This window comes from Vitis vinifera, chromosome 6, assembly GCF_030704535.1.
Source record: "Vitis vinifera cultivar Pinot Noir 40024 chromosome 6, ASM3070453v1".
In the NCBI taxonomy this organism is placed as follows: domain Eukaryota; kingdom Viridiplantae; phylum Streptophyta; class Magnoliopsida; order Vitales; family Vitaceae; genus Vitis; species Vitis vinifera.
In genome coordinates, this window is record NC_081810.1 from 23,488,342 (window position 1) to 23,509,183 (window position 20,842).

The 20,842-nt window shown below is 33.5% G+C and overlaps 1 long non-coding RNA gene across 1 annotated transcript; it reads right to left on the reverse strand.

Annotated features, from left to right (window-relative positions):
* Window positions 1-14,507: 14,507 nt before the first annotated feature.
* LOC104879736 (uncharacterized) lies at window positions 14,508-18,801 on the reverse strand. Its single transcript, XR_786108.3, has 4 exons — window positions 18,009-18,801; window positions 15,915-16,781; window positions 15,566-15,795; window positions 14,508-15,481 (listed from the first exon to the last, which is right to left on the reverse strand). It is a non-coding gene; the product is annotated as an uncharacterized LOC104879736 (long non-coding RNA).
* Window positions 18,802-20,842: the final 2,041 nt, after the last annotated feature.

Here is a 20,842-nt window from a genome sequence, read left to right on the forward strand (position 1 = left end):
AGGACTATTATGAACACTAGAGTTCATATGATTTTAAAGGCCTTGCTAGTTTCCTCCAGGATGGTTAAGAGGATTCTCAAAGAGTATAAGAGATTCATATGGGAGTCAAAGGTTCTTCAGGTTCTTCTACGAAGAAGAAGAATGACACCACCAAATAAGGAAAGTCTAGGAGAAAGAATAAGAAAGCAAACTTAGGGACAAGTAATTTTTTATGAACTTTTAAGACACTAGAAAAGGAATGCTTAGTTCACATAAGGAAAAGGAAAAATATACATTATTTTCTTATTGTTGAATATTTAGTTGTGGATTTCACCATTTATAGTGGGTAGATTCTAGGCCCATTATTTATAGATCCTTGCAAGGTATTTAATAAATGAGGAAGTTAAATGATGGGATTGTACTTACCTTAGCTTTAATACAAGGTTAGTTATGTAAGTTAGTGAGGGGTAATATCTTCTTCTTTTATATGTGTTGAGAGAGAGAGAAAGAAGAAAAACCTTAATTCTCATTCATCTATTTACTTACAATTGAGAAATATATATATACAAGTCTAGGAGTCCTAACTACCATACATGTGACCTATATTAACAAGGAAATATTATATACTATAAATACATTATATTCAACACTTTCCCTCAAGCTGGAGCATATACGTCATATGCACCAAGCTTGTTACAAATATATTTAATCCTAGGACCTCTGAGAGATTTAGTGAAGATGTCTGCTAGTTGATCATTTGAATTAACAATACTTGTAGCAACACATCCTGATGCGATCTTCTCTCTAATGAAATGACAGTCAACTTCAATATGCTTGGTCCTTTCATGAAAGACTGGATTGGATGCAATATGTAATGCGGCCTGGTTATCACAGATGAGTTTCATCTGTTCATCCTTTCCAAATCTCAACTCTCGAAGAAGATGTCTCAACCATATGAGTTCACATGTTGCCAAAGCCATAACTCGATACTCGGCTTCAACGCTAGATCTGGCCACTACATCTTGTTTCTTACTCTTCCAAGATATTAGATTACCTCCAATAAAAACACAGTACCCTGAAGTGGAACATCTATCTGTGGGTGAGCCAGCCCAATCTGCATCTATGTAACCAACAACCTGAGTATGACCTCTATTCCCGTACAACACACCTTGGCCTGGTGTACTTTTGATATATCGAAGAATGCGGATTACGGCATCCCAATGGCTATCACATGGTGACTGTAGGAATTGACTAACAACACTCATAGGAAAATAAATGTCTGGACGAGTAATGGTGAGATAGTTCAATTTACCTACGAGTCGTTGATATCTCCCGGGGTCTCCTAAAGGCTCTCCCTATCTTGGTACAAGTTTGACATTTGGATCCATAGGTGTGTCTACCAGTTTACAGTCTAACATACCGGTTTTTTCCAGGATGTCTAAAGCATACTTCATTTGGGAAAGGACCACACCATAACTGGATTGAGCTATCTCAATTCCCAAGAAATACTTGAGTTTCCCCAAAGTCTTTGGTCTGAAAGTGGGTAAAAAGATGTTGCTTTAGTTTCTAAATACCATCCTGATCACTGTTTGTAATGACGATGTCGTCTATATAAACAACTAGATAAATACACTGCCCCAAGGAGTTATGATAATAGAAAACTGAATGGTCTGCTGTACTGCGAAGCATGCCAAACTCTTGAACAACAAAACTAAAACGACCAAACCATGCTCGAGGAGATTGTTTCAAGCCATATAGAGAACGACGTAACCTGCACACTAAACCAGACTTCCCCTGAGCAACAAAACCAGGAGGTTGGTCCATATAAACTTCCTTGGTAAGATCACCATGAAGGAAGACATTTTTAATATCCAACTGATAAAGAGGCCAAGAACACATAGCAGCCATGGAGAGAAGCAGACGGACAGAAGCAATCTTGGCAACATGGGAGAATGTCTCACCATAATCAGAACCATAAACCTGAGTATAGCCTTTAGCAACTAAGCGGGCCAGAAGGCGATCAACCTGACCATCAGGACCAACATTAACTGCGTAGACCCAACGACAGCCAACGGTAGATTTACCAGAGGGTAAAACAACAAGATCCTAAGTGCCATTAGAGTGCAGAGCAGCCATTTCATCCACCATTGCCTGTCGCCAGCCTGGATGAGAAAGAGCTTCATGGGTGCTCTTTGGAAGAGAAACAGAGGATATAGCAGAAACAAAAGCAGAATAGGGTGAAGATAATCGATGATAACTCAAAAAATTGTAAATAGGATGAGGATTACGAGTAGAGCGAGTACCTTTCCGAACAGCAATGGGTAAGTCATTAGGAGAAGGCAGAGCCGGGGCAGGTGAAGCCAAAGGGATAAGAAGTGAGTCAGCAGGTGCCTCAGCAAAAGGGAGAGGAGCAACGACACGAGGACGACGATGATAAACCTGAAGTGGTCGAGGAGGCACGACATCAGTTGGGGAGACAATGGGAAGGAGCAAAACTTCAGAAACAGGAAGAGACTCAGAAGTGGTGGAAAAGAATGGTGAGTCCTCAAAGAAGGTGACATCAGCGGAGATAAAGTATCGATGAGTCTCAAGGGAATAACAACGATAACCCTTCTGAAGTCTGGAATATCCCAAGAAGAGGCACTTCATAGCTTTGGCAGAAAGCTTGTCCTGTCCAGGAGTGAGAATATGAACAAAGCAAGTACAACCAAAGACACGAGGAGAAAGAAAATAAAGTGGTTGGTCAGGAAAGAGAAAGGAGTGAGGAATCTGATCGTGTAAGACAGAGGAGGGCATATGATTAATCAAATAACAAGCAGTAAGAACAGCGTCCCCCCAAAAACGAAAAGGAACATTACTATGGAGGAGGATAGTACGAGCTGTCTCAACAAGATGTCGATTCTTGTGTTCAGCTACCCCATTTTGTTGAGGAGTATGAGCACAAGAAGACTGATGAAGAATCCCATGATGAGACATAAACGAAGTAAATGAGGTTGAAAAATATTCCCTAGCATTGTCACTACGTAACACATGAATCGAAATATTGAATTGGGTTTGGATTTTAGTATAAAATTTCTCGAAAATAGAGAATAACTCAGCTCAATTTTTCATTAAAAATAACCAAGTACATCGAGAATAGTCATCAATGAAAGTGACAAAATACTGAAATCCTAAAGTAGACGCAGTCCGACAAGGACCCCAAACATCAGTGTGGACAAACTCAAAAAGAGATTTTGCCCGATTATTCAAACACTTTGGGAACGAGACACGAGTATGTTTCCCAAGCTGACATGACTCACACGGAAGCGACGACAAAGTGGAAAAACGATGGACCATCTTCTGGAACTTGGAGAGACTAGGGTGGCCCAGACGATTGTGAATGAGGAGAGGTGCATCAGTGGAAATGCAAACTGCAGGAGATGAATCCGAGGTGAGGTGATAAAGGCCTTGAGACTCATGTCCTATGCCAATCGTCTTCCTCGTACTCCGGTCCTGCAAGGTCACAAATTTATCACAAAAGGTAATAGAGCAATTAAGAGTACGAGTGATTTTGCCGATGGAAATAAGATTAAAAGGACATTCAGGAGTATAAAGGACAGAAGTGAGAGGTAGAGAAGGCAGAGGAAGGGCCAAACCAATACCTTTAGCCACAGTTTGAGAACCATTAGCTAAGGTAACAGTAGGTAAAGCAGAGGTAGTAGTAATAGAGGAGAAAAAATCCTTATTACTAGATAAGTGATCAGAAGCTCCAGAATCTAGAATCCAAGGTCCAAGAGAAGATGTGTGGGTAAGGCAGACAGAGACATTACCAGGCTGGGCAACAGAGGTAATAGAAGCCTAAGATGTCTGAGATGCGAAAAAGCTCGAAGGCTGAGGCAGCGGAGAATCGGAGGCTGAGGCCATATGGGCAGTGCGAGGAGGCCTTCCATGTAACTGATAGCAACGATCGCGAGTGTGGTCAAGTTTATTGCAATAGGTGCAATGAGGACGTTGGCCTCTACCTCGGGTACTACTGCGTCCTCCTCGAGAGGTAGTTTGAGAAACTAACATAGAAGAATCTGAAATGCTATCAGATGGCAAAGTCTGAGTGGACGAGATACGGAGGAGGCGAGCAAACACATCATCCAAGGACGGAACTGATGAACTACCAAGAATCTAATCACGGATAGGCTTAAGATCCGGACGAAGGCCAATAAGAGTAAGGCCCATGAAGAACTTGTCAAGCTGTATTTGTTGAGCCCCAACATCAGGAGTAAGAGGCATCACAGTCAAGAACTCCTCCTTAAGAGAGGCAATCTGACCAATATAAGTAGATAGATCCAAATTCTGTTGGCTGATATGGACAATAGCAGAAACCACCTTATAAAGACGTTGGATATCATTCGTGTATAATCTTTTGGCCTGAATCCAAAATTTAAAACAAGTTTTGTAGGTTTGAAGATGAAGAAGAATCCTAGGATCAACCGATTGCCATAATACACTACATAACTGTGCATCTATCTTCCTCCACTGTACGCGGTTAACCTCAGGGATATCTGCCTCCTGGGTAACCAAGTGATCCTCATATCCTTGACCCATAAACCAAAGTTCAACAGAGACAAACCAGGAAAGATAATTTTCACTGCCAACCAATTTCTCCGAAGTAATCATAGGAGATCCAGATATGACAGAGGAAAAAATGGAAGTTTTAGTAGCCATATCCACTTATCTGGAGAATGAAGTATGTTTGGATCGAAGAGAACCCTAATACGGCTTCAGATTGCGGCGTGGCACCACCGAAAAAGGGAGACGGCCTCAGATCGCGGCGTGGTACCACCAGAAAGGTAAAAGAACACTTCCCAAGGCATGTGCAGGGATTGGGGTGGAGAAAAAGTAGTCGGAGCTTCGCCGAAAAGACTGTTTGGAGGGCCGACGGAGACAAAAATCCCCAAAAGAAGTACGTGCAGGGCTCGGATGGGAGAACCAAGGAGGTAGGGAGGTTGGTCGGCGTCAGGCGAAGCTGGAGAAGGAGGCGCGTCGTCGGAAAAGTCCTCACGCGCCGACTCATGAGATTCAGTCACCGACCGGAAAATTGCGCGTGGCCGGCGCGTGGATGATCTTTTGGTTCCGGTGACTTCACAAAAGTTGGAGATCTCCTCCAGGTGCTCCTCTTGGTGTGGTTGGTGTCGGAAAAAGACGTCGCCAAAAAAGTTCATCGGCGATGAGTGTTTTCTGACGACGATCCAACTGACCGGAAAGTATTGGGAGATGGGGAAGGTGACCGAATGAAACACGATCACCGGAAGGTTTCCCGGAGTTGATGACACGAGAAACAGGAAAGAATTAGGTTTTCTCCCTTGGCTCTGATACCATGTTGAGAGAGAGAGAAAGAAGAAAAACCTTAATTCTCATTCATCTATTTACTTACAATTGAGAAATATATATATACAAGTCTAGGAGTCCTAACTACCATACATGTGACCTATATTAACAAGGAAAGATTATATACTATAAATACATTATATTCAACAATATGTATTCCATTATCACATTGCTAAGTGATGTGAATAGTTAAATCTTAGGATTGGACTTAACACTAATTAAACATTTGGTATCTAGACCTAGCTCATATTGATCTAAATAGGATTTAAAGACTATTAAGTTTGGATTATTTGATTCTAGAAGATCTTCTAGTTTGTGAATGCCATATAGATGGTAAAATGACCAAGAAGACTGGAGCCAAATGATGTTTAGAGTTGGTGCTTATTGACATGTATGGAGACCTTTTTGTGTGTATACATGAATAGTGTGGGTATTTCATTATTTTATTGATAAATACTTTAAGTTCGGATATGTACATAGGAAATCCGATGCCTTGAATACATTCATTGAATTTAAGGCAAATCAGATAACCTATTGAGTAAACATACTAGGAACTTTGATTGGATCGAAGTGGTGTATGTCTAGTAAGTTTGATTCTTTTCATAGAGAGTACAAGATTATATCCCAATTATGTGCACTAGGGACTATAATACAAAATGGAGAGGTGAAAAGAAGATATCAAATTTTAATAGACATAGTGAGATTAGTGATTAGATTTTTTTTTTATTAATTCCCATATTTTTTTGAAGAATCTTAGAGATTGTATAATATTTCTTTCTCCTAAGAGGTATATCAATTTATAAGAATCCTTGATTACTTCCTTCCCATGCTCTAGATCTCGCATGGTGCATGCATCTATCCCTATGGATCTCTAGATTTAACACAATAGAAATAAATGACTTTAAAAACCATAGAATAATACAAATCTAGTGATTAAAACTCATGTGCAATCTGAATGTTCACAAATCAAAATCCATCCAATAAAGAACATGTTTGAATGCTCTTAAGGTCTCATACACCCAAAGTCTTTCACCCTATGACTCGAACCATGTACATGATACTCTAAAGAGTCGACTTTGGAAGGGTAGATGCCTAAACTCTCATTCTCTCCCTAAATTTGGAAGATAATAGTCAAAAGGCCATTTGAAACCCCAAACCCTATAAAGGGGTATTTATAAGGTTCATCTATTAGGCTTAGGTGACTTAATTGCACATGAGGTTGGGTTACTTAATTTAGCCTAAAACACGTTCTAATTGATTAATACCACATTGGACCATTTAATTAATCAATTAGCCCAATCTAGAAACCTTATTCACTATCCCTTGTGCAACCTTGTGTAATTACCAAAATGCTTTTATGCACAAGAGTGAATCAAGAGTCAATCCAATTCTCATAAACCATGCCAACATGGTATATGAGCTTAGAGCGGGGACCATTAGGACTCATATGAATATTAGTTATCTTAAAATCCAATTTTGAAGTTGATTCAACATTTCACTACAGAAAATCAACTACACTCTAATACCCTATGTAAATAACAATAAGACATAGCTTAGGTCTATGACTTACTATCTATTGCATACAAACCCCCCATGAACTGGTGTCCCTAATCTAATAAAGTAGTGCTATCAACTATCAAGTTTACCTCTCAAATCTTTAAGTTACAAATCTCACTTATTATGTGATCAACTGACATACTCTAGCTCCAAGAAGCATATGTCAAATTTCACTAAAAAAATTACTACGACCATAGATTTCATGATCACATGTCCTTTGGATCACCTAAGGGGACACGATGTCTCAAACCCATGAGATATCCTGGTGTCTCTATTGAGAACACTTAGTGCCATTAGACTTTATCAACTGTCACCCAATCCATAATAATATATGGCCACTTTAGGGTCTCACCCTTAGGTCAAATGCTGTTGTTGATTTCAAGATAGCTTCAATATCTTTTCAGAGTTGAGAATCCATGTAGTATAGTAGCTTGGTGAATTATGACAACTGATAACCTTACGTTTGTGTCACCATAGGTCATGTTTAGTGTATATCACACATACTAGTGCACTCACTATGAGAAACTCATCCCAACAACCAAGATCAAACCCTCCAATAAGGAGGTAGTGCACTATAGTCTTTACTAGATTTTCCAAATCCATGAACTAACTATGGACAACTTATCTACTTACAAGGAACCAATGACTTGTATCCATTGTGAAACTTTTAATGCACCTAAATCATGTACAATGTAAGAGATATGTGTTAAATGCTTAAATCAATGTCAATGCATAAAAGTGATACCAAAGGGATAGTCAAGTTTGACTTTGTTACATCATGTCTTGCTTTTAGGGGCTTAATCACAACCTTTGGGTCCTTGTAGACCCTCCATTTTGTCATCTTAGCACATGTAACACCAGATGTTCCTCCTACTTCCCTTTTGCCCTATAGTCATCCCTTAGTAGTCTATTGACACTCATTTAACTTACTCTTTCTGAGATACCTTCAGGGACCTTTTGGTTTAAGGACTCATTGGACCCCATATTATGCCCTTTGGCGGCCTCGACTTATATATAGGATTTTCATTTTCTTTTCTTTTTTGGATAATTCATTTAGGTATACCTTTAGGACATCATACTTAGGCATATTCAAGTACACTTTTTAAGACTTAGATAGTCCCTAAGTTACTTAGGCACTTTTTTGAGCCTCCATTTTTGGCTCATTTAATCTCCACCATTGATCCATTTTGAAGCCCTAAAAATCACATTTTTCACCTCAACCATCGTTGGCTACCTGCCATTTTCTCGGAGCTTGCTTTCATTTGTCTCATTTCCTTTCTCTTTCTCCCCATCTCATTTTTTTTTCTTATACCCATATTTTCATTGTGCCTTTATGGCCTCTTTGCCACACTTTTCCATCCAAGGTTGAAGAGTAAGTAAAACCCCACTTTTTTATTCTTACAATGACTATTTGGGATTCTTGGATGGTGTTTGTGGGTTTTTGCTTGGGTATTTGGCTTATGAGATTTGGTTTTGGTATTTAGATGTGGGTTATTGGATGTGGGTATGTGTTTATGTGTTTGAAATTTGGATATTGGATATTTTAGATATGGGTATTTAGTTTGTATTTTTGGGCTATGGGTTAGGTATTTAGTGTTTGGAAGAATTTGATTGTGGGTATTTAAATTTTAAATTGGGGCTTGGGTTGTTTAATGTTATCTTAATTGGGTTGTGGGTATTTAGATTTTAAGTTGTGGGCTTGGGTTGTCATTACTCATTTTGGGTTTTGTTTTGCATGAGACCATGAGGTTTCTTGGAGTAGAAGTCTTGAAAACTATATTTAAAAGGACACAAGTCCTAGGCAAAAAAGGGAGGACAACCAGAGAGAGAAAAGTGTTGCTACTTTGTTTGTTTTTTTTTTTTTAGGTCTTATCTTATTTTTTTAGGGGTTTTTTTTTCGAGTGTTTTTTTTAATGGTATATCATTGGTGAAAGAGAGTTTTTCTTGATTGCATATGTCATGCAATGATTCCTGGTGAAAAATTAAAGAAAAACGAAAAAAAAACACACAGATTTAACGTAGTTCGGTAGATTGCCTACGTCCATAGGAACAGGGAAGAAGACTTTCACTATATGTCAAATTAGGATTACATAAAAGGGTATTTATATTAACCCTCAGGTAATGAAATTCCAAAAATACCCTTAAACTGTACCACAAGGGGGGCGTTGCCCCCCCACACCCCCATCCTATCGTTCGCCCTTAACAATAAAAATATAAGCTTGAATGACAAATGTCGTCATTCCACTTCGCTCAACTCCAGTATTTGCCCATTTTTCTCCATATATGTTTTTCCTTCAATATAAGCCACATACTATAACAACTTTGGAGTTGTCTATTTGTTTTTGATGCCATATTCGTATCTTGGAGAGTCAGGATTGATTTAAGGCTACATTTGGGTACGTTCTTTCTTCCTCATCTCTTTATTTATATTATAGTTTTGTTCTTTTTAGAATTTTTTAGATTTATCTTGTTCTATATCTATTATATTTGTGAGCATTTTAGTATTTGAATATTTTATCCATCTCTGTTATTCAATTCTTTACTATTTGGGTTATCTGTCCATTATACTTTACATTTTGTATGTATGCACATTTGTCTAAATTTTTTTGCTAATCTATATGTTTGTTATTTTTATTTATTATTTTGTTGATATGTGTTACTATACATATTTTATTTTGTTTCAAGTTACCTACATTTGTGTAATTTCTGTCTTAAATTTTCTGTAATTCTATTTATGTTACTCCTATTGCCTCATATTTCATTTCTTGCCATATTTGGGTTTTTATTTTTTTATTTTTGCTTGAGTTTTTCTTTATTTTTTAATAAGATTTTCAAAAAACTAGTTTTAATCAATTCCAAAATAGTATTCTTTAATAAATAATCTAGAATTTAGCTTTCCATAAAGTGTAGAAATTTATTTTTTCATAACCCAGAAAATTGGTTTTTTAATAAATCTAGAAAAATGTATTTAATAGAAATAGTTTGAAAAATTCATTTTTAATAAAATGCAGAAAAATTGATTTTAATAAAATAATCTAGAAAAACCGTTATTATTAAATTCAGAAAATTGATTTCATATAAAATCATTAAAAAATCGTTTTAATAATTTTGTAATAAATAATTCAGAGATTCGTTTTTAATATATTCAGAAAATGGTTTTCAATTTAATAATCCAAAAATTCTTTTTTTATAAATGTAGATTTTTTTTTATATTAAAAATCCAGTTTGTTTGTAAAGTCAAATAATTTTGTTTAATGAAAATTCTCAAAATAAGTGTTTAAATAAATGTTCTTTAGAAATTTTTTTTTAATAAGTTTATTTAATAAAAATTCTCAATATAAGTGTCTTAATAAATGTTCCCTAGAAAATTGTTTTTTAATAAGTTTGTTTAATGAAAATTCTTGAAATAACTATTTTAATAGATATTCTCTAAAAATTCATTTTTTTTAATAAGTTTGTTTAATGAAAATTCTTGAAATAAGTGTTTTAATAAATGTTCTCTAAAACAATAGTTTTTTTTTTTTAATAAGTTTGTTTAATGAAAATTCTTAAAATTCAAAGTTTGTTTTCAAAAAAGTTGTAAAAGTCATAAATTAATTAAATTTTTCAAAAGAAATGTTTTAATAATAGTTCTCAAAGTTATGTGTATTAAATGTATTTAAAGTTTGTTTCCATAAAAGTCTTAAAAGTTTTAATAACTGTCTTAATAAATTCTCAAAGTAAGTGTTTTAATCCAAAAAAAAAAAAATCTCAAATTTTCTTTTAAATAATTTCTTGAAGTTTGTTTTAATAAATTCTCAAAGCTGTTTAATAAAAACCCTCAAAGTTAAATAACTTCCTGATGTTATTGTTTTAATTAATGTTTTTAGAACCGAACCGATCATTGAACTAGAAAAGTTATCGGTTTACAATTCACTAGTCAGACTGGTGGTTGAACCGGTAATGTTATAAATATATCATTTATATATTATTTAAAAATGGTTTTTTTTAAATAAAAAAATAGTTTTAAATTAGAAATTAAAATTAAATCACAATTTTAATTTAAAATTTGAATTTTAAAATTTATTTTTAAATCAAAATCTTATTTTAAAATCATAAATTTATTTAAATTATAATGTTTTCATTAATTTAAATTAAAATGACAAGTTTTAAAACTCTAAAAAAAGAACCAATATAAAATAAAATAGATAATAATGGAGATGAGGTATGGATTTCATTGTTTATTTCTGTATTGGTTCTTTGTATACTCTTCCCCCTGGATTATACTCATTTTAGTTATGGTGTAGTTTTAACTATAACCTTTTTTATTTTATTCCTTCTTTTTATTTTCTCTACTGATTTCCAGTAAGCTACTTTTGAGGACCAAGATTTAGGATGACTAGAATTCAAGTTAGTAATTTATTTATCCATATTCACTTGCTTATTCCTAGCAACTTTATTTTATTTTATTTTATTTTTTTGTCAAACAAAAATATGCATAAAGTAAAGTTTTTTCCACTTCATACAATTTTTTTCCATACATACCGGAAGGATTTGTAAGATTCCATATTCTGAACAATGATCATACAGGATCGCATGTTGAATCACATGAATAATATATCATAAATCTCTATGCCAAATGATACCTACCTGATTCCATTTGTGTGTTTGATGAAGACGGTATGGATCTTCTAAGAGCAACGGAGGGCACCACCTCTTTCACTGTATTCTCTCAGGCAATGGGAGCGGGAGAGAGAGGTTCTGTTCTTTCAAAAGGATGTGATAGATCCAAAAGATACAAGCCTAAGCCTTTTATACCCTCCTGCCTTAGGGACCATACCCATTGGTTATTGGGCCTCACGGGTCTTAGGCCCATCATCTAAAGCCCATGATGGCATTGAACTCTACACATTAGGTGGCTCATACTCAAGATTAAATCAGAAATTGCATATTAAAAGATAGCTTAATCCTGGACAATGTTTAATATATTGTCGGTCTACATTTATTCTATCAGGATTTCCCCAACTTTTAGGTTGTTATCTCTATTACATCTCTTATTGTCTTTTAACTTTAGCTTTCTAATGTTGCCATTTATTGTTCTTTACAAAGTTACGCAGGGTTGTATTCAATATGGAGTTGCTTTGGTAGTTGATTTTTCATGTCGATGTATAATGTAAATTATTTTGGCAATTGAATTCAAATGAAAACAATTAATTCAAATAAAATTATTTCTTTCCAATTATATGTAGTTTTAATATAATTATATATTTATATATGAAATAGAGTTTTAGAATTTTGATATATATATATATATAGTAGCGTTGAGTCACGATCAACTGGATCTGCACCTAAATCATATAGTTGCATGTTTTACTAGTTTTAGTTGCACGATGTGGTTGTGACCATACACCTTTTACTTATATTGTGTTATGGAGTGTGTTATTGAATACATAAGTATTGTGAAACGCTTTAAGTAAATCAATTAACACAAAATATAAAAATAATTATTGGGTCCAAATTATTTTTTTTGATAAATTTTTTATAATAAAAATAATATGTTTTAAAATTATTTTTTATAAATAAATTTATTTGAGTTAATATTCTATCAATCTATTCTTTTTTTTTTTCTTCAATTTGTTTAATGCACTCTATTTATGAGTAGTTCTATTAGTAAATAATCTATGTTAAAAAAATTGTAACATATTGGGAATCATCACAACTAAAATTTCCCTTTTGTTTTTTAATGGAGTACTGTGATACTTTGATTGAAATATGGCATTTTGGTAAAAAAAATTTAAATCAATTAAAATATAATAAAATTATTTGTTTTGAATATAATATTTTCAAGCACTAAATTTTTAAGTTACTTATTTTGTTGTATGTAAAATCTAATTTTTTTAAATGAAAAAAATTACCTTCTAAAAAAATTAAATTCATGTAAGTCACTAATCTGTTAAATTCATTTTTTTTTATTTTGTTGCAATAAACTTGATTTTACTTACCTAAATTATTTTAGTTGTAAATAATTATATTGTTTGATAAATAATTTATTTTGTGAATCATAAAATATTTTGAACTACAAATATTTTTTTCTTCTTTCTATTAGTACACTTTTTTTATATTTAAATTTTATTTTTAATAAATTATTGGTTTGATATTTAAGATTTGATGTTTTATTTGATAGGGAATTCCTTTAATATAGATAAAAATATAAAATAAAAATAATTTGACTTGAATAAAATATTTTTTATGATTAAAATTTTACCTTAATAAATCTGTTGTAATAAAATTCATCCTTTTTATATTCCTTTTCAAGCATAAATTCTCTTTAATCAATCATTTTCAAACTTACTTTTTTGTGAATTACGGAACATGGCTGGCATAAAAATAAAAATAATAAAAGTTACAATCCTTTATTTGGCTTCAACCATTCATCTCCATCCAAATCTGTTGGTTAATAAACTGAATACTAATTTTTCTTAATTCATTACTGGAGAATGAGTTTTGTTCAAGTACCATAATGATTGTCGGGTACAACTAGTCACATACAATATACACTAAAAGAGTGTTTGATAAAACTTAATACTTATTACTTAATAAATTAAGTTGATTAATTTTAAGTTAAACTATATTTAAGTTATTGACTTAAAACTTATTACTTAATTTTTAATTTAATATTAGTGTTATTTGATAAAATTAACTTAAAATTTATTTTAAATAATCAAATTGATATATTTATCCTCATAAATGATAATTAGGGCAAAAGAGATCGAGTAACAATAGAGGTCATGAAATAGCAAAATAAATTATGAAGGTAATTAGGATAAAGGAGGGTAAAAAGGTAAAATGCAGATGTAGACTTAAGAATAAATTAATTGTTTTTATTTACTATTTAAAATTATTTTTTACTTTAAGTCATATCATTAAATTATTTTATCAAATAGACTTAATTTACTTAATGACTTAAATTAAGTTATTAAATTACTTTAAGTTATTAAGTTGATTTACCAAACATCCGCTAAGTTTCATTGAGGCACAAGCTATACAACGCAACATAGAGATAAAAGGTTTCTTTTTAATTTAGTTAATATTGTCTAGTGTGGTAACTGTTTTCAAAAATAATTTTTTAGAACAGTTTTTGAAAAATATTTTATGATGTTTTGTAGAATAATAGTTTGTTTTGTTTTTAATATTTTTAAATATATTTTAAAAATAATTTTTATATCTAGTATTTTATTTTTAATCATTCTACATGTATGTATAACTATTTTTTAAAACAATATTCCGAAAACAAATGAAAACAACAAAAAATGTTATCTTAGAACACCTTGTTTTCTGGTTGTCAAATATGTTTTCCCATTTCTTGTTTTGGATAATAGAAAACCGTTCTCGAAAATAGTTGTCAAACAAGATCTAGTTTTCTTCTTTATGCTCAAAAGTGAATTCATGCTTATCATCTTCATAGATTATGATTTTCTTAAAAAAAAAACCATACTGTTTACAAATAAATTACCATATATTACGAGATCAGTGCATTAAGAGATCTGGATATTGTTTAAAAGACTAATATTATTCAAGTTCAGCAAAATCAACGTACGATATTATATTGTTCAAACAATCACAACCTCTAACTTCATGAAAGATTATATTGCATGCCATTAAATGTACCACAAAAGCAACTAAGGAAAACATTTTGTCAAATTCTTCTTGTATTTAAGATGTCACCAAAAATAAATTCAAAAACTCAAACATCAGATTATGGAGTAAACCACTGAAGACTAGCTGCACAGCTTTGGCTCCTTTTTCATAGGTTCCAACAGTACCATCGAGTCAAATAACATGGGCCATAGCCAGCTCACGCAGCACCATAGAATCTTCAGCAAGCAAAAAGACTTCCCCCCTCAAGGGGTACAGTTGCTTAGGCTTCCAGATTCTTGGATCTCTGATTGTCTAATCGGATTGCCTTGACTAGGAGAATTTCTTAGTTTAGCCCTGCTTAGTGTTGAAGTTGAAGATAAGCTTCACATTGAACAAGATTTTCCAACCTGGGGCTTGCGTTCTTGCTTTGGTTCCCCTCCAAAGTCTCGCATTGCGCCCCCAAATCCAGTAGGAGTTTAACCCCTTGATGCAAACACAATCCATGAAGGGGTTCAGTATGACCAGATTGTTAGGGCAGTGCTTGCATTTCCATTAGGAGGTCTCTAAAATTGATGCTCTGAAGACTTGGTTTATCTAACCAAATAGCCCCACACAGTTCTACAGATGGCGAGCAGTGGCTTAAATCAGAATAAGTATGAAGCTTGACCTGCCTGTAGAATTAGACTTTATCAGTGCAGGTATGATATGGTCAGTTCCACTGTAAGAGCTGTAGGAGCCAGATCTACAATAGCTCGGCGGATTAAAATTTGAGCTTCTTGAAGAGCTGTGATGTGAAAGACCCGTCTTCTATCTCTATCTTCATGAAGGCAGAAGGAAGTTGGTCCTATTGCTTCACTACCCATACTTGTACCCTTAGGGTTTCAAATAACTTTGTGTGATTCTTTGCCTTTCATGGCCTTCTTAGCCCAAGCTTAAATGGATTCATGTCTCTGCCTCAAAAGTAAACCTGACAGCATTCCTTCAAATATTACATAATCACTTATTTATAATAATAATAATAATATAGTTATTGTATAGAGTTAGAACATACCAATTTCACTCTCATGGTTTCAAGCTGCAGCAAGCGCTAAAGTAAATACTTCTTTCGCAAATAACCAAATTTTGGCATGCCATGCATCATCAGCCTTACATGAGACATTCCCGTAGGGCCCGGGTGTATTTGATTGCCATTTTGATTCTTTACTTGAGATGAAATTAAATCATCAGAAAGAACCAAATGAGTGTCCAATTTCACTTCTATGAGCACTACAAAGTTGATACCTGCCAAAAAAGAAAAGAAAGAAAGAAAAGAGAAAAAATATCTTAGCTACTTACATTTTCTTTTATCCATACGATATCAGGAAGAAATTAATCTTTTGTCTAGGTTGGAATATTCTTACCTCGTATAGGCCAAGTATCAGAATAGAGGGATCTTTTGTAATCACCTTGATTCAAAGTGATGAAAGACAAAGAATTGCACAAAAAATATTTGAAACCCGAGGCATAAAGCATCGGTAATGAAGGAATAGTAGCAGCTTTCTTTTGCACTCAACAAGATAAGGAGAAAGGCACTTTCATAAAGCAGCTCCTCAGGAATATCAGACTTTAGTCCTCAGAATGACTGCTTGAGATCTGGTTCCCAAAGCTCTAACTAGGACTAAGGATATGCCTATAAGCACCATGGATGCAACTGACTGTATTGTACTCAGCTTCATACAAATTCTACTTGAGATGTGGCTGAATACCTTGTTGTCATGTTGTTTGGTTAGACAGAACATGCACTCTCCTAATGATCTAGTCATACTGAAACCTTTTCATGGCTTCCGTCTTCATCAAGTGGTTAAAATCCTATAACAAGATTTGACAGTGCAATGCTGGGAGTTTCAGCCAAACCAAAGTAAGAAAGCACCACACAAGTTGGAAAAAGCTTGTTTAGACTCAAACTCATCTTCAACTCCAACCTCAACAAGACTAAATCAAGAAAATCCTAAGTCAAGGATAGTCGATTGGACAATCAGAGATGCAAGAAGTTGGAAATTCAAGCAACCAAAGCCTCTTTAGAAGGCAAGGAGTTTTTGTTGCTGAAGCTTTTATGGGGCTGAGCAAGCTGGCTATGACTCATTTTATTTGACTTGTTGGAACTATTGAAACCTGTGAAAATGGAGCATAAGCTGTGGAGCTAGTCTGAAGTGCTTTACACCTTAGTCTAATAGTTGAAACTTCCATGGACCTTATGATTTCAGTTTACAACTTCTCGAAACATGTTCCTGAAATGATAAAATACAAACGATGAATTATGAAATAAATGATTCTGATGACAATATTGTTTAAAGATAATTCTGAACACTTTTCGCTTGAAACTACATATTTTACAAATTATAATTGGAGGAATCTGTTGAAGTAAACTCTATAGTTTATGGGCACATCATCCATTTTCAGGTTAGTATGTATGCATTTATAAATTTGTTATGTATAACTATGAGGCAACAAAATGTATACGTGAGGAGGGGAGCAATAGTATGACATTCATATGTTGATCCTTACATGAATTAACTAATCATACAACTGGTGAAGAAGCAAAGAGGACTATCAAGGCTAGCCTGGATAATCATTAGGCAAAACATATAGGTGAAGATATAAAAAATAAGCTTGAGAATAGTTTGTATCACCTATGTGATATTTCTCTTCATTATCATATAGTATGTGTTGTGATTATACATGTAGTGGTTTCTTTACAGATACCTGGTCAAAGTTTTGGAAATCAATGAGAGTTCAAGCTTGTTTAGGGAATAAAATTTAAGTTTTATTTATTTTTAAATTACAGTGATGTAAAGCAAGTTGTATTTGGGAAGGTTAAGGACCAATTTCAGATATTAAAAAAATGTTAAAAATGCTTCAATGTACATTCAATGGCATGGATTTAATGTCATGCAATATAATTAATGGCACTTTTCTCATGTAATCCATTAAGATGTCATTATTAAATGCTATAATAAATGGATCTGATGGCTCTTCCGCAAAATATTTATTAAATTACATCATATCTTTTGTGATATTTCAATTAAATGTTCTGTTGATGTTAGCCTTGAGTTATTCATAGTATCTAGAGGCTTGAACTCATGACCTGGAGTCATTCATATAATCGACTGTAGAAGAAAACCAAATTTTGTGCTTTATTTGAATAACATTACTCTTTTGTCCTTGAAAAAACAAAAGTGATTGTGAAACATATTTATTGTGAAAAAGACCTTTTTTTTTTTTTGGCTATGGAAAAAGGGCATAATAATCTAAAATCATTACCTCACAAATTCAACTTGTATAAGTCTTTGACCATGTAGATGACAAGAAAGAATAGGTATTATAACACTATTAAGCATGCCTAAAAAAGAGAATTATAGACTAAATAGCAAAAAAAAAAAAAATTAAAAAAATACTTTTTTTTTGCAATTTTATAAATTAAAATATTTTATAATTTTTAAAGGAGGAATACTAACCATCATTTATGATTTCCACTCTCTATGCCAACTCATCATTTCCTACCAAAATTGGCTCTGTCGTTGTCGCACTTTCACCAATCGTGTTTCTCGTCTCTCTCTTTACCATCATTGTCCTTGACCACTAAACACTACATCTCTTTATCTCCTTCTAGTTTCAAAAGTGCAATTGTTGTTTTGGATTATCCTATTGACATTGAGTGAGATATAAGGAATAAGAGTATGTGGAGAGGCAAGAGGACGAAATAATAGGGATAAGATTGAGGGATCGTGAGATAAAAGGAAGAAATGAGGCTTAGGGCTTGAACATCTCCTTATTGCTTTGTAGCTACTATAAAAAGAGGTAGCATGACTCTTATTTTAGCTTATTCGCAATAGATTGAGTAAGATTTAAGGGATACAAGTTCATGAAGAGGAAATAGGAGGAATAACATAGGCTCAGGGATTGAACTTCTACTTACCAATTTCTAGCAACCATAAAAAGAAGTAACGTTACTCTTGTTTAGATCATCCCTTTGAGGTTGTGTGAGATATGAGGGTTAAGTGTATGTAATAAGAAAAATGAAGGAAGAAATAGGGACTAGGTTGAGTGAATGTGAAAGGTGAGGAAAAGATAAGGATTAGGGTTTTGGGAGAGGGAAAATGATGAGGGGGGGGGGGGGAGTGCGGCGGGCAAGAAAAAAGAAAAATGGAGAAAGAAATGGGAACTAGGTTGAGTATGGGGATTAGGGTTCTAATATAAAGGCCTTTGGTAGGAGAAGAATGGGGGTGCGGCGGGTAAGGAAAAGACACTAGGGTTTCAATATTAAGACCTTGTTTGGTTCTATGTTTTAGGTGGTTGTGTTCATTGTAGTAAATTTAGGTTTGGGCTTGGGCCTATTTGATGTTTTATTTTGGTGTATTTTTATATGGGCTTCTTGGTCATGGTTCTCTCACATTTCCATAGTACTTGATATATGTAGTTCAATTATACAATTTTATTTAACTATTTTTACCTCTATCACTTCCCTATGCAAATTGTGGTTACCTTGATAATATTTATTTTGTGATCCTTTTTTGTAATTTCTCTACAACTAGGCATTTCAATCTATAGATATTCTCTACAATTGGTAACAAAGCAAGCCAATTAGGACCAATTGCTTAAAGTATTATGTGTTTAATGATCTAGTTGTAAAAATTACAAGGACCAACAGATCGAGATGCAATCAAGATCATAAAGAAATACATTTAAAGATCATAAAAAAGTACAATCATTGATGAAACAATTTCAAAAATTATAATAATTATATCTAAAATAATTAATAAGATTTCTATTTTATTGTTTTGAAAAGAATTAAGATTCATTTTATATAACCAACATATATATTCAAAATATTGAATTTAATCTATTATTGCATAACCCTTACAATTTATATTGATTTTTTTGCAACTTTATTTTGTCCAATACATTGACATACTTTACATATAAAATACCTAAAGAAAATGACTTCCTTGGAAAGGCTACATGTTTATTGCGCCTTGTGGTATTTAAGAATGTTAAAAATAAGTTGCCCAAGCCATAGATGGAAATGTTCAAAAGTTTTTGTTTTGGCCAATTGTAGCTAATTGATGTCTACATGGCACGTTAATAAAGGTAAAAATCATATCTTAGGCTCACTTTTATAATTTAAAGTGCTCCCCAACTATTTAATTGTATGTCACCTTTCATATACTTCATTTTCTTACATTTCCATTTAATCCTTGATTTTATTGCTATATATTTTCATGAATAATGATGGTCATGGCTACCTCTTGGGACATCTTATGGGTAAAAACAAAGTATGAATAGAGCTAAAGTATCAAAATTGCATGAGGAGTGATGGTACAGTCCTACTTTGACCAATTTTAGGCTAGTTAAGGGAGTTAGAGATATCTAAATGTGATAATGTAATTTTTTTTTTTTTAAATCTAGATTCTTTGAAACCCTAATATTAAAATCCATAGGGTTTAAGTGGGTCTACGAGAGAAATATAGGAGTAGATGGAAAGATTGAAACGTATAGGCTGGTAGTAATGGGTTATAGTGAAAAACCTAATTTTGAATATGGGAAGACCTTTTTATCAATAGTCATGCTTAAATCCATCATAATATTCCTATCCATTACAACGCATCTCGATTATGAGATATGGCAAATGGATGTCAAGATAGCGTTCTTGAACAGTGATCTTGAAGAGAATATCTATATGATGCAACCAGATGGATTCATAACAAAAGGTTAAGAGCACCTTGTGTGCAAGTTGCATAAATCCATTTATGGATTAGAACAAACATCTCGCTCATGGAATGGACATTTTGATCAAGCTATCAAGACTTTTGATTTTGATCTAAATGAGGATGAGTCTTATGTGTATAAGAAGACACAAGAAAGCATAGTGGTGTTTTTCGTTTTGTACGTTAATGGCATTCTACTCATTGGGAATGATGTATGGTTATTGTCATTATCCAAAATATGGTTATCTACTCAATTCTAGATGAACAATTTGGGAAAGGCATAATTCTTGGGTGGGTTTTGTGATTGTTTTTCATTAATTATAATATCATCAATCCCACATGGGAACTTGATGAGAACAAAGAGTTCTATAAAAACAACACTCATATAGGTGAACTCATGACCTCCTTATGGGCTAAGGATCTAGCCCATCAAATGGCATGAGGTAAGGTGGTCTAACAAATGTGGGTTGTAGGGTGTGGGTTTTACAAAAAAAATACATGTGGAAAGAGACCTGCCATTGAACCATTCAATTCATCAAGAATGGTTTGGTTTGTTCGGTCTAATGATTCGACCACCGATTCAG